At 38.4% G+C, this 13,576-nt stretch overlaps 1 pseudogene; it reads left to right on the top strand.

Annotated features, from left to right (window-relative positions):
- The first annotated feature begins 8,037 nt into the window (after window positions 1-8,037).
- LOC122484317 lies at window positions 8,038-8,983 on the top strand (annotated as a pseudogene).
- The last annotated feature ends 4,593 nt before the right edge of the window (window positions 8,984-13,576 follow it).

The following is a 13,576-nucleotide window of genomic DNA, read 5'->3' as shown; positions in this document are numbered from 1 at the left end:
ATTTTGTACATCACAGGACACTATCGACAGAGAGATAAGGCATCCCACAAACAACAGACAATATTTTCAAAGGATATAGTTGATGATGTGTTAATATCCAGAATATATAACAAATTTCTACATCTCATTAACACAGAAAAACACCATTGTGATAAAAAAAAAAATGGGCAAAGGACTCTAAAAAATGGGCAAAGGACTCTATGAAATTAGAAGACAACCACAAGAAAAATTTGGTCAGCCCTCAAACACATGGAAGTTAAAGAAAATTGTACTAAAGAATGAATGGTTACCTCGAAAATTAAAGAAGAAATAAAAAATATATGGAAGCAAGTGAAAATGAAAACATGAAAGCCCAAAACCTTTGGGATTAGCAAAGGCAGTCTTAAGAGGGAAGTATACTGCAATCTAGGCCTTTCTCAAGAAACAAGAGAGGTCCCAAATACACAACCTAATGTTACACCTAAAGGAGCTAAAAAGGGAACAGCAGATAATCCTAAAGCCAGCAGAAGGGAAATAATAAAGAGCAGAGCAGAAATAAATGATATACTAACAACACCCCCCCCACCCCCCGCGGTAGAACAGATCAATGAAAATAGGACCTGGTTCTTTGAAAGAATTAATAAAACTGATAAGCCCTTAGCCAGACTTTCAAAAGAAAAGAGAAAGTACCCCCCAGAAATAAAGTCATGAATGAAAGAGGAGAGATCACAACCAACACTTCAGAAATATAAACAATTATAAAAGAATATTATGAAAAATCATATGCCAACAAAGTCAGCAATCTGGAAGAAAAGGATAAATTCCTAGAAACATATAAACTACCAAAACTGAAACAGGAAGAAATAGAAAATTTGAACAAACCAATAACTGGCAAAGAAATGGAAACAGTATTGAAAAAATCTCCCAACAACAACAAAAAAATCCAGGGCTAGGTAGCTTGCCAGAAAAATTCTACCAGACATTTAATTTTTTTTAAATGTTTGTTCATTGTTGAAAGACAGAGACAGAGCATAAGCAGGGGTGGGGCAGGAAGAGAGGGAGACACAGAATCTGAAGCAGGCTCCAGGCTCTGAGCTGTCAGCAGAGAGTCTGATGTGGGACTTGAACTCATGAACTCTGAGATCATGACCTTGTGGGACCCAAGGAATTTAACAAAAATCCCCTACCCCTGGACAAGCAGAGCAAGACTAACTCCATTTTGTGCTACACCCACCATCTCGTGTATAACCCCCACATGACCTACTTATTGCTTAAGACACTCCCCCACCCTAGTCAAGCCGCTGAGCACACCCTTACTGGAAACCGGCTCAAATAGGAATGCGGAACCCCTAACCACCAAAGAATGTAAACCCCGCCTTTTGCCCGCCAAACTTGCGCGCCAATTCTGACCAGAGTGATAAGCTAGTTCAAACAGTTACTATAGGGTAAACTGTAGTTCAATTGGCTACCTGCGTGTGGACTGACATGACTATGCAACTTTCTGTGTGTGTTACAATCTCATTGGCCACTGGCCCCTATAAAACTGCTACACCTTTTAACCTAGGTGTCCAAGTCCCTGCTCCGCTGTGTCGGGTATACTTGGGCCCAAGCTCGAGCTTGCAAATAAACCCTTGTGCGTTTGCATCGGTATTGGCTCCTTGGTGGTCTCTTGATTCGAAATTGGGGGCATTACACACCTGAGCTGAAGTTGGATGCTTAAACTACTGAGCCACCCAAGTGCCCTCTACCAGGCATTTAAAGAAGTTAATATCTATTCTCAAATTGTTCCTTAAAAGAGAAATGGAAGGCAAACTTACAAAACTCATTTTACGAGGCCAGCATTACCTCGAATCTAAAACCAGACAAAGACCCCACTGAAGAGAATGATAGGGCAATATCCCTGATGAACATGGATACAAAAATTCTCAACAAGCAAATAGAAACCAACAGTACATTAAAGGAATTATTCATCACAATCAAGTGGGATTTATTCCTGGGCTGCAAGGGTGGTTTGCAAATCAATGAATGTCATACACCATATTAATAAAAGAAATGGTAAGAACCATATGATCTTGTCGATAGATGCAGAAAAAAATTTGACAAAATACAGCATCCATTCTTGATAAAAACCCTCAACAATGTAGGGATAGATGGAACATAGCTCCCAATAAAGGCCATAAACAATAGACCCACAGCTTATATCATCCTTAATGGGGAGAAACTGAGAGCCTCTAAGGTCGTGAACAAGCGATTTCCACCCTCACCACTGTTATTTAGCATAGTAATGGAAGTCCTAGCCTCAGCAATCAGATAGCAAAAAGGAAATAAAAGGCATCCAAATTGACAAGGAAGAAGTCAAGCCTTCACTATTCCCAGATGACATGATACTCTCTATAAACCTGAAAGACTCCACCAAACAATTGCCAGAACTGATACATGAATTCAGCAAAGTTGCAGGATACAAAATCAACGTGTAGAAATCTGATGCTTTTCTATTTATTAATAATGAAGCAGCAGAAAGAGAGAAATTAAGGAATCCATCCCATTTACAATTGCACCAAAACCCACAACTTACCTAAGAATAAATGTAAACAAAGAGGAGAAAGATGTCTACTCTGAAAATTATAACAATACCAATACTGATGCAAGTAATTGAATAGAAAGAAATGGAAAAAAAATTTCCATGCTCATGGATTGGAAGAACAAATACTGTTAAAAATGTCCATACTACCAGGGGCACCTGGGTGGCTCAGTGGGTTAAGCGTCCGACTTCAGCTCAGGTCATGATCTCACAGTTCGTGAGTTGGAGCCCTGTGTCAGGCTCTGTGCTGACAGCTTGGAGCCTGGAGCCTGCTTCAGATTCTGTGCCTCCCTCTCTCTGCCCCTCCACCCAACTTGTGTGCTCTCTCTCTCTCTCTCTCTCTCTCTCTTTCTCTCTCCCTCTCTCGCAAAAATAAAGAAACATTTAAAAATATATTAAAAAATGTCCATACTACCCAAAGCAATATATGGATTTAATGCAATCCCTATCAAATACCACCAGCATTTTTCACAAAGCTAGAACAAACAATCCTAAAATCTGTATGGCACCACAAAAGACACCAAATAGCCAAAGCAATCTTGAAAATGAAGAAAGCTGGAGGCATCACAATTCCAGACTTCAAGTTGTATTACAAAGCTGTAGTGATCAAGACAGTATGGTACTAGCTCAAAAACAGGCATGTAGATCAATGGGACAAAATAGAAAATCCAGAAATGGACCCACAACTATATGGTCAACTAATCTTCAACAAAACAAATTGAAAATGGAAAAGATGGAAAAAGTCCTCTTCAACAGAGTGTTGGGGAAACTAGACAACAACATGCAGAAGGATGAAATTGGACCACTTTCTTACACCATGTACAAAAATAAATTCAAAATGGATGAAAGACCTAAGTGTGAGACAGGAAACGATCAAAATCCTAGAGGGGAACACAGGCAGTAACCTCTTTGACCTCGACCACACCATGTCTTCTTACTGACATGTCACTGCTGGCAAGGGAAACAAAAGCAAGATGAACTATTGGGTCTTCATCAAGATAAAAAGCTTCTGCACAGCAAAAGAAACCATCAACAAAACTAAAATCCAACTTAAAGAATTGAGAAGATATTTGAAATGACATATCTGATAAAGGGTTAGTATCTAAAATTTATAAGGAAATTATCAATCTCAACATCCCCCGAATAATCCAGTTAAGAAATGGGCAGTGAGATGTGAATAGACATTTCTCCAAAGACTTCTAGATGGCTAGCAGATGCATGAACAGGTGTTCAGCATCACTCATCATCAGGGAAATACAAATGAAAGCCATGATGAGATACCACCTCACACCTGTCAGAATGGCTAACATTAACAACACAAGAAACAACAGATGTTGGTAAGGATGCAGAAATATACTGCTGGTGGGAATGCAAACTGGTGCAACCACTCTGGGAAACAGTATGGAGGTTTCTCAAAAAATTAAAAGCAGAACTACCCTATGACCCTGGAATTGCACTACTAGGTGTTTACCCAAAGGATATAAAAATAGTGATGCAAATGGGCACGTGCATCCTGATGTTTATAGAAGCATTACCAACAATAGCCAAATTGTGGAAAAAGCCCAAACATCCATTGACTGATGAATCGATAAAGAAGATTGGCATATGCAATGGAATATTACTCAGCCATGAAAAATAATAAAATCTTGCCATTTACAACAATGTGGTTGGAGAGAGAGTATATTATGCTAAGTGAAATAAGTCAGAAAGACAATACCATATGATTTCACTGATGTGGAATTTAAGAAGCAAAACAGGTGAACATAGGGGAAGGGGAAAAAAGTAAGGGAGGCAAACCATAAGAAACTTTTAACTATAGAGAACAGACTGAAGGTTGCTGATGGGGAGATGGTCGGGGAATAGATTAAATGGTGATGGGCATTAAGACGGCCACTTGTGATGAGCATTGGGTGTTGTATGTAAAGGATAAATCACTAAATTCTACACTTGAAACTAAGATTACCTTATATGTTTACTAAAATTTAAATAAAAACTTAAATAAATAAATGAAAAATTAAAAAAATAAGAAAGTTGAGGGGCACTTGGGTGGCTTAGTCAGTTGAGCGTCCGACTTCGGCTCTGGTCAGGATCTCACAGTCTATAGGTTTGAGCCCCACATTAGACTTTATGCTGACAGCTCAGAGCCTGGAACCTGCTTCAGATTTTGTGTCTCCCTCTCTCTCTGCCCCTCCCCTGCTCATGCTCTCTTTCTCTCTCAAAAATAAATAAACATAAAAAAAATGAAAAAAAAAAGAAAGTTGAATTTACATAAGAAAAACAGTCCACCGAAGGAACAAATTAAATAAAATGAAATGTTTTATTTATCATTAAAAAATAAATAAATTTAAACTTCCAAGAAGTTGCAAACATAATATAGAATTCTCACATAGCTTTCACCAGTAGCACAATAAATTAGATGCTCAGTAAACATACTAAAATGTAAGATAAAAATCATTTACTAGAATGAAATTTTAAAAAACTCTCTTATTGGGGAGGCAAACCATAAGAGACTCTTAAATACAGAGAATAAAATGAGGGTTGTTGGAGGGTAAATGTGTGGGGGACAGGTTATGGGTGGTGGGCATTAAGGAGGGCACTTTTCCAGATGAACACTGGGTGTCATATGTAAGTGATGAATCACTGGGTTCTACTCCTGAAGTGAAGACTACACTCTATGTTAACTAACCTGAATTTTAAAAAAAATCTCAAAAAATTGGGTATAGAAGGAATGTAACTCAACATAATAAAGGCCATATATGACAGATCCACAGCTAATATGACACTCGAGTCAAGGTTGAAAGCTTTCCCACTACTATCCGGCACAATACGAGAGTGCCCACACTTACCACTCCTTTTCAAAAGGGCACTGAAATAAAAACTCCTGTGTAACTTTTTAGCATTTTCTACATATAGGGCATGCCATCAGTGAAGTGAGAACAGATTGCTTAATTTTACTACCTGTAACAATTTTTCTGATGGTAGCCACTTTCTATCCTGTGGAAGAAAAGCCTTCCCTGGTTATCTTCTCCATAGGAGAATTCTCCCTGAGTACCGTTTGCTGTCTTATTAGCACTGATGAAGACTGTAATTAACACACTAAATTGTTCCCTTATATACTGCCTCTCTCTACCATGAGAATATAAGGTCCGTGCAGGACCATGCAGGAAGGACTATTTGCATAATTTTTTCCTATTTCATAAATTGCTGTGTTCTCACTCGCAGCACAGTTTCTGGCAGTAAATAAGCCCTCCAAATTAAAAAAAATTGTAATTGAATAAAGAGTTATTGTGTTGAAATCTGCAAAAAAATAAAATGCCCAACCCTACTTCAAGGCAGCATAAATTGAGTATTAATAAAAGGGAAGAGAAACTTGCTATGGGAAGTGGAGAAACACATGAAAAATAATCTTCCTAAAACAAAATGACTGGGCTGAAATTTTATTCTTAACTGGCAGTAGCCTTACAATGGTTCTAAAGCTATTTTTTTTATGTCACATATTTCTGACACTAATTATGTGATTTGGCCTAATAGTATCTTTACATAGATATTTTTGAAAAATTTTGTGAAAATTCCCAGTGAATTTATAAGCAATAATTGGTCCTGGACATTTTCCAATTGTAGGACTTAATGAAGAATGTGGTTAGAAGGGATAAAATGTCCAGTGATATTTGCCCATATGGGGAAGAAGAGGCTATGCTCTTAACAACTGATACACATTTTTAGGAGGTTTCTGTTGGGCTTAAAGCATTACCTAAGGAGAAGCCCAATGATGTCTCTTAAAGTATCAAGTCTGCTAATCTGACCAAACCAATAGAATGAGGATGCCTAAGCCATTGAATGGTATTTTTCTATTTAGAAATTAGTAGGAAAGAAGTTACTTGAGAAAAATCTCCCTGGGAGATGGCTGGTGGCTATTTTCCTTATGTAAGGATAGGAGTTAATCTTGTCTTTTTGATATATTATCCTAATGTGATAAATGTTTGTTTTCTGCGTGGACCATGGAATTGCTAGGAAGTCATCTACGGTATTAATAAAAGCAACCTTCTGAATAACCAGGAGAAACTCTGGCGAAAATGGATAGACAGTCGAATGAAAAAAAAAATATGTCCTCAAGCAATAATGCAGCTTTTGCCCTCTTGCCAAACTGGATGACAGAGTCAAATGTGTTCCTTCAGATTGTGGACATGCCTCTATAAGGTAAAACTAACAGTAAATAGTGGAAACCAGCCTTTGCAACTGTGTAACTATCTTTATTACGTAAAAGTGAGATCACTTTGAGAGAAAACAAACTTTGATTCCAATTCTAGTTTTATCACTTAAAAATGGTTGACCTTGGGAAAATTAATTAGATGTTCTGAGCCTCAGTTTGTTCAGCTGTGAAATGAGGATTATAATTCCCTTTACTGTAAGATGAACTGTGATTCATTAAGTTCTGAGCGTGTGATTGGAAGCAACTGTAGGCATCGTGAGCAGTGGAGTGATAGATCAGAATCATATTTAAAAAGAATCCATTTTAAGTTTCATCAGGAGAACAAATTGATGGAGACCAGAATGAAAGAGGAGGGACGTGGTAGGAGGCTAGTGCAGTGGGCCAGGGGAAGTGGGGAGGGGAGGGGAATGATTAAATTTGTGATAAATTTTAAAGGGGATAAATATCATTTGTTAAAGGTATTAATATGTGACATGACCGCAAGACGGCATGAAGGACACTGTGATTATTTCTTGTCTGAGCAATGATGTGGAAGGTGGTACCATTTAATGATGTGGGAAGCATCTATGTTTATTGTGCCAAAAAAAAAATTAGTTTTATGAGTCCTAATTGATATCCAATGGAGATTTCTGAAGTTGGAGATGTTGCATATATGAAGTTTAACAATTAAGGGAGAGACACAATAGTGGAATGCTTCCCCATTTATTGATCAGGGAATGGAGGCATATCCAACCAAAGATCCTAATAAAGAGGTCTTAGTGGGGGAAGAGACAACCTAGGGAAGTGACCTTCTGTTCCTAATTTGATCTACTCACTTTGAATATGTCAGTTACCTTAAATGGGTCTCAAGTATTTCACCTTTGGGACTTTATAAACTGTGCATCTTTCCATGAAATTCCCTTTCCCTCTTCTCTTGTTCTTCCACTCTTCCTTTAAAACTCAGGTGAAGCATTGTTTCCTTTGGGAAACTTTTTTGATTCCCGTTTGGTAGATATATTCCTACCCTGGACATTTCGTGTTCTGTATTTTTATAATGGCACCTATTATATTGGTGATTATTATGTATGATATCACTGAGTGTAGGAAACCGTGGCTTATTCAACTTGAAATCCTAATGTCTATGACACATGCCACACATGTGAGACAAATAGGTATTCCTTCTACATTCTTTTAATTGAATGAATCAGTAATCTTATAATGCATTTATCTTCCTTGTTTTGTAGATCAGCTGCTTCTAATATGAGAAGCCAGCTTCTATGCAGACTAGATGGAACCAAGGAGCAATGTCACTTATTTTATCCTCTTGGGTCTCACACAGGATCCAAAGGAACAGAAGGTCCTTTTGGTTGTGTTCTCACTCTTCTATATTTTCACTGTGGTGGGCAACCTCCTCATTTTGGCGACTGTAACTGTCAGTAAGACCCTGAAATCACCTATGTACTTGTTTCTTGCTAACTTACCTTTTATGGATGTCATTTACTCCTCTTCTATTTCCCTCAGATTGATTTCAGATTTGATACGTGGGGAAAATACCAGGTCATTTCAACGCTGTATGACCCAGCTGTTTACAGAGCAGCTTTTTGGTGGATCAGAGATCATTCTTCTCTTGGTGATGGTTTATGACCTCTATGTGGCCATGTGTAAACCCCTGCATTATTTGTGTATCATGAGGCAAAGGGCGTGTGTTGTGCTGCTGGTAGGGTCCTGGGTTGGAGGTTTTCTGCATTCAGTAATTCAAGTTAGCACTATTTATGGGCTCCCATTCTGCGGTCCCAATTCACTGATCATTTTTTGTGTGACATGTACCCCTTACTGAAACTGGTCTGTACTGACGCCCATATCATTGGCCTGTTAGTGGTGGGCGATGAAGGACTGATCTGCACAATTGCATTTGTGCTCTTGCTCATCTCTTATGGTGTCATCTTGCACTCTCTAAAGAACCTTAGCCCGGAAGGGAGGCGGAAAGCCCTCCAGACCTGTGGTTCCCACATCACTGTGGTGGTCTTCTTCTTTGTGCCATGTATTTTCATGTACGTGAGACCTGCTAAGACCTTCCCCATTGACAAATCAGTGAGTGTGTTTTATACAGTCTTACCCCCATGCTGAACCCCCTGATCTACACTCTGAGAAATTCTGAGATGACGAATGCTATGAGGAAGCTCTGGAGGAAAAATGTCACATTAAGTAGTAAAGGAGTGCATTTTCTACCATGAAGAGAATTACTGGACATTGGCCTGTATTTTCTAAGAATGCAGAAGACTCCTTAAAATGATCCTGACTGTCTTTGTGTCAAGTTTTAAGTTAATTATAAAGAACGAACTGGATGATTGTGCTTTAATAACAGCTTCCCTTCCAATAGAATGTAAGGTCGATAATACCTTGTGGATCAGTTCATTTAGAAAAGTGTAATTCCTTTACATAAAAGGAGTCAACATTCCAAAGGCAAGGGAATTAAAAGCAAAAATAAAGTATTGGGAGCTCATCAAGATAAAAAGTTTCTGCACAGCGAAGGAAACAATCAGCAAACCTAAAGGCAACTGACAGAATGGGAGAGGATATTTGCAAATGACTTATCAGATAAAGTGTTAGTATCCAAAATCTATAAGGAACTTATCAAACTCAACACCCAAAAAACAAATAATACAGTGAAGAAATGGGCAAAAGACATGAATAGACACTTCTCCAAGGAAGACATCCAGATGGCCAACCGACACATGAAAAAATGCTCCACATCACTCATCATCAGGGAAAGACAAATCAAAACCACAATGAGATACCACCTTACACCTGTCAGAATGGCGAACATTAACAATTCAGGCAACAACAGATGTTGGCCAGGATGAGGAGAAAGAGGATCTCTTATGCATTATTGGTGGCAATGCCAGCTGGTGCAGCCACTCTGGAAAACAGTATGGAGGTTCCTCAAAAAATTAAAAATAGAACTACCCTTTGACCCAGCAATTACACTACTAGGCATTTATCCACAGGATACAGGTGTGCTGTTTCGAAGGGACACATGCACCCCCATGTTTACAGCAGCACTGTCAACAACAGCCAAAGTATGGAAGGAGCCCAAATGTCCATCAATGGATAAACAGATAAAGAAGATGTGGTGTTTATATATACAATGGAGTATTCCTCAGCAATCAAAAAGATTGAAATCTTGCCATTTGCAACTACGTGGATGGAACTGGAGGGTATTATGCTAAGTGAAATCAGTCAGTCAGAGAAAGACAAAAATCATATGACTTCACTCATATGAGGACTTGAAGAGACAAAATAGATGAACATAAGGGAAGGGAAACAAAAATAATATAAAAACAGGTGGGACAAAACAGAAGAGACTCATAAATATGGAAAACAAATTGAGGATTGCTAGAAGGGTCGTGGGAGGGGGAGGGGTTAAATGGGTAAGGGGCATTAAGGAACCTACTCCTGAAATCATTGTTGCACTATATGCTAACTCATTTGGATGTAAATTTAAAAAAATAAAAAATAAAATAAAAATAGGCCACTGATGGAATGGGAAAAGATATTTGCAAATGGCATATCGGATAAAGGGCTAGTATCCAAAATCTATAAAGAGCTCACCAAACTCCACACCTGAAAAACAAATAATCCAGTGAAGAAATGGGCAGAAGACATGAATAAATACTTTTCTAAAGAAGACATTCAGATGGCCAACAGGCACATGAAAAGATGCTCAACGTCACTCCTCATCAGGGAAATACAAATCAAAACCACACTCAGATACCACCTCACATCGGTCAGAGTGGCTAAAATGATCAAATCAGGAGACTATAGATGGTGGCAAGGATGTGGAGAACCGGGAACCCTCTTGCACTGTTGATGGGAATGCAAACTGGTGCAGCCGCTCTGGAAAACAGTGTGGAGGTTCCTCAAAAAATTAAAAATAGACCTACCCTATGACCCAGCAATAGCACTGCTAGGAATTTACCCAGGGATACAGGAGTGCTAATGCATAGGGGCACTTGTACCCCAATGTTTATAGCAGCACTTTCAACAATAGCCAAATTATGGAAAGAGCCTAAATGCCCATCAACTGACAAATGGATAAAGAAGATGTGGTTTATATATACAATGGGATACTACTTGGCAATGAGAAACAATGAAATATGGCCCTTTGTAGTAACGTGGATGGAACTGGAGAGTGTTATGCTAAGTGAAATAAGTCAGGCAGAGAAAGACATGGATACCGTATGTTTTCACTCATATGTGGATCCTGAGAAACTCAACAGGAGACCGGGGGGAGGAGAAGGGGGAAAAAAAGTTACAGAGAGAGACGGAGGCAAAACATAAGAGACTCTTAAATACTGCGAACAAACTGAGAGTTGATGGGGGGTGGTGAGGGGAAAGTGGGTGATGGGCATTGAGGAGGGCACCTGTTGGGATGAGCACTGGGTGTTGTATGGAAACCAATTTGACAATAAATTTCATATTTAAAAAAAGGAGTCAACAATAGGTAATGAATTAATGAAGAAATTTTTAAATGATTACACTTTTTTATCAACATGTTTTTTTCCTGATACTTAGTATTATTTTTAGTTAGATTCTTACCATTTAAGGAAATTCTTTTTATTTTACTATTTATAATATTTAATGATGTATAGATGGTCTTGCTAAGTAAATATCTGTGGCCATTTATGTAAAACACTTTGACATTTGTTTTTATAAGAAAAATTGATGTGTAATGGATAGTAATAAATAATTATATAGAAAACCTTATATAATGGAATAAAATGAGAATAAATTACCTACTCATCTCTCAGCATCGTCTCTAGTCCTCTTCCTCAGAGGGCGTCATTTAATCTGTTTCTTAAGACTCCTGTGATAATAACGACATTTGTATTCAAGTATATGTAATGTGAATTTTTCTCTGTGTATTTAACTTTTGCTCCTATTATACAACTTCTTTCTTTAAAATAAACTTTTAAGTTTAGGATAGTTTTGTTTATTTTTGATATTTCAATTGAAAATTGTTGTCATACAATATTATCCTAGTTTCTGGTACACAACATAGCGACTTAACAATCATGTACATTAAGAAATGCTCATATCGGGGCGCCTGGGTGGCGCAGTCGGTTAAGCGTCCGACTTCAGCCAGGTCACGATCTCGCGGTCCGTGAGTTCGAGCCCCGCGTTAGGCTCTGGGCTGATGGCTCAGAGCCTGGAGCCTGTTTCCGATTCTGTGTCTCCCTCTCTCTCTGCCCCTCCCCTGTTCATGCTCTGTCTCTCTCTGTCCCAAAAATAAATAAACATTGAAAAAAAAAAAAGAAATGCTCATATCATGATATGTGTAACTTCTGTTACCATAAAAAGTTGCTATAAACATGTTCGCTCTGTTCCCTATGCTGTACTTTTCATTCTTGTGACGCAACTGAAACTTTGTACCTTTCGTCCCTTTCACCCATGTCACCTATCCCTCCAACCTCCGCAGCTCTGGCAACCCCCAGTTTGTTCTCTGTGTGATGAGTCCTTTTCTGTTTTTGTCCATGTGTTCTTTTTTTACTTCCACATATAAGTGAAATCATTTGCACCATCTTGAGGATACCGCATACCAGTCCGGAGAGATCTCTTAGTTTTTCTTGTACTCCGTATTACTCCCTTATAAAATCAATAAAAATGTATATAAAATAAATGTGTCCATTTCTATTCATGTTATTACTAACCTTTTTCTATGACAAAGAAGTTTATAATAGTTACATGCTTGTGAATGTGTGCAAGTTCCTCGGAGTGGAAATGTTGATGTATGTATTTGAAACAGTGATCAGATAGTTTAATGTCGATATTCATAGTTATCACCAAACTGCCAACCTAGAGTTTGTACTAGTAGCTACACTGATGCTCACCGTCTGTGAGAATACTTCTGTCCACATTCTCAACCACCCATACCTGATATGGGTTTATGGCATAAACAGTCCTATTAAATTGCAATCTTTTTCATATTATTGAGTTTACCTATTCACACGTTGGATATGATTTGTATTTCTTTTTCTGTGAATTGTCTATTCATGCCTTTACCTATTTCTTCAATCGTTGCTCTTTTCCATACATATTTTGATGATTCGTTACATCCTAAAGAAATGATCCTTTTAGTATTGTGTATGTAACTATTATTGTTCTGTCTTGTGATGTCTTTTTATCTTTTGTACACTATAAGGAACACTTTCGGTGTGCAAAAATTTTTTTTTCATTTAGTGTGTAATTTTTTATAGGGAATTCACAGGTGTTCCTTGCTATTTATTTATTTATTTGTTTGTTTGTTTATTTATTTATTTATTTTTAACATTTATTTATTTTTGAGACAGAGAGAGACACAGCATGAACGGGGGAGGGGCAGAGAGAGAGGGAGACACAGAATCGGAAGCAGGCTCCGGGCTCCGAGCCACCAGCCCAGAGCCCGATGCGGGGCTCAAACTCGTGGACCGCGAGACTGTGACCTGAGCTGAAGTCGGACGCTTAACCGACTGAGCCACCCAGGTGCCCCTATTTATTTATTTATAATATAATCTATTGTCTAGTTGGGTAACACACAGTGTGTAAAGTGTGCTCCTGGTTTTTGGGGTAGATTCTCATGGCTTATCGCTTACCTACAACACCCAGCTCATCCCAAGAAGTGCCCTCCTCAATGCCCATCACCTATTTTCCCCTCTCACTTACCCCCTCAGCACCCTCAGTTTGTTCTCTGTATTTAAGAGTCTTTTATGGTATACCTCCCTCCCTCTCTGTTTGTAACTACTTTATTCCCCTTCCCTTCCCCCATGGTCTTCTGTTAAGTTTCCCAA

Source organism: Prionailurus bengalensis, chromosome D1 (assembly GCF_016509475.1).
Source record: "Prionailurus bengalensis isolate Pbe53 chromosome D1, Fcat_Pben_1.1_paternal_pri, whole genome shotgun sequence".
NCBI classification, from domain to species: Eukaryota; Metazoa; Chordata; class Mammalia; order Carnivora; family Felidae; genus Prionailurus; species Prionailurus bengalensis.
This window is presented reverse-complemented; position numbering and strand designations above follow the sequence as displayed.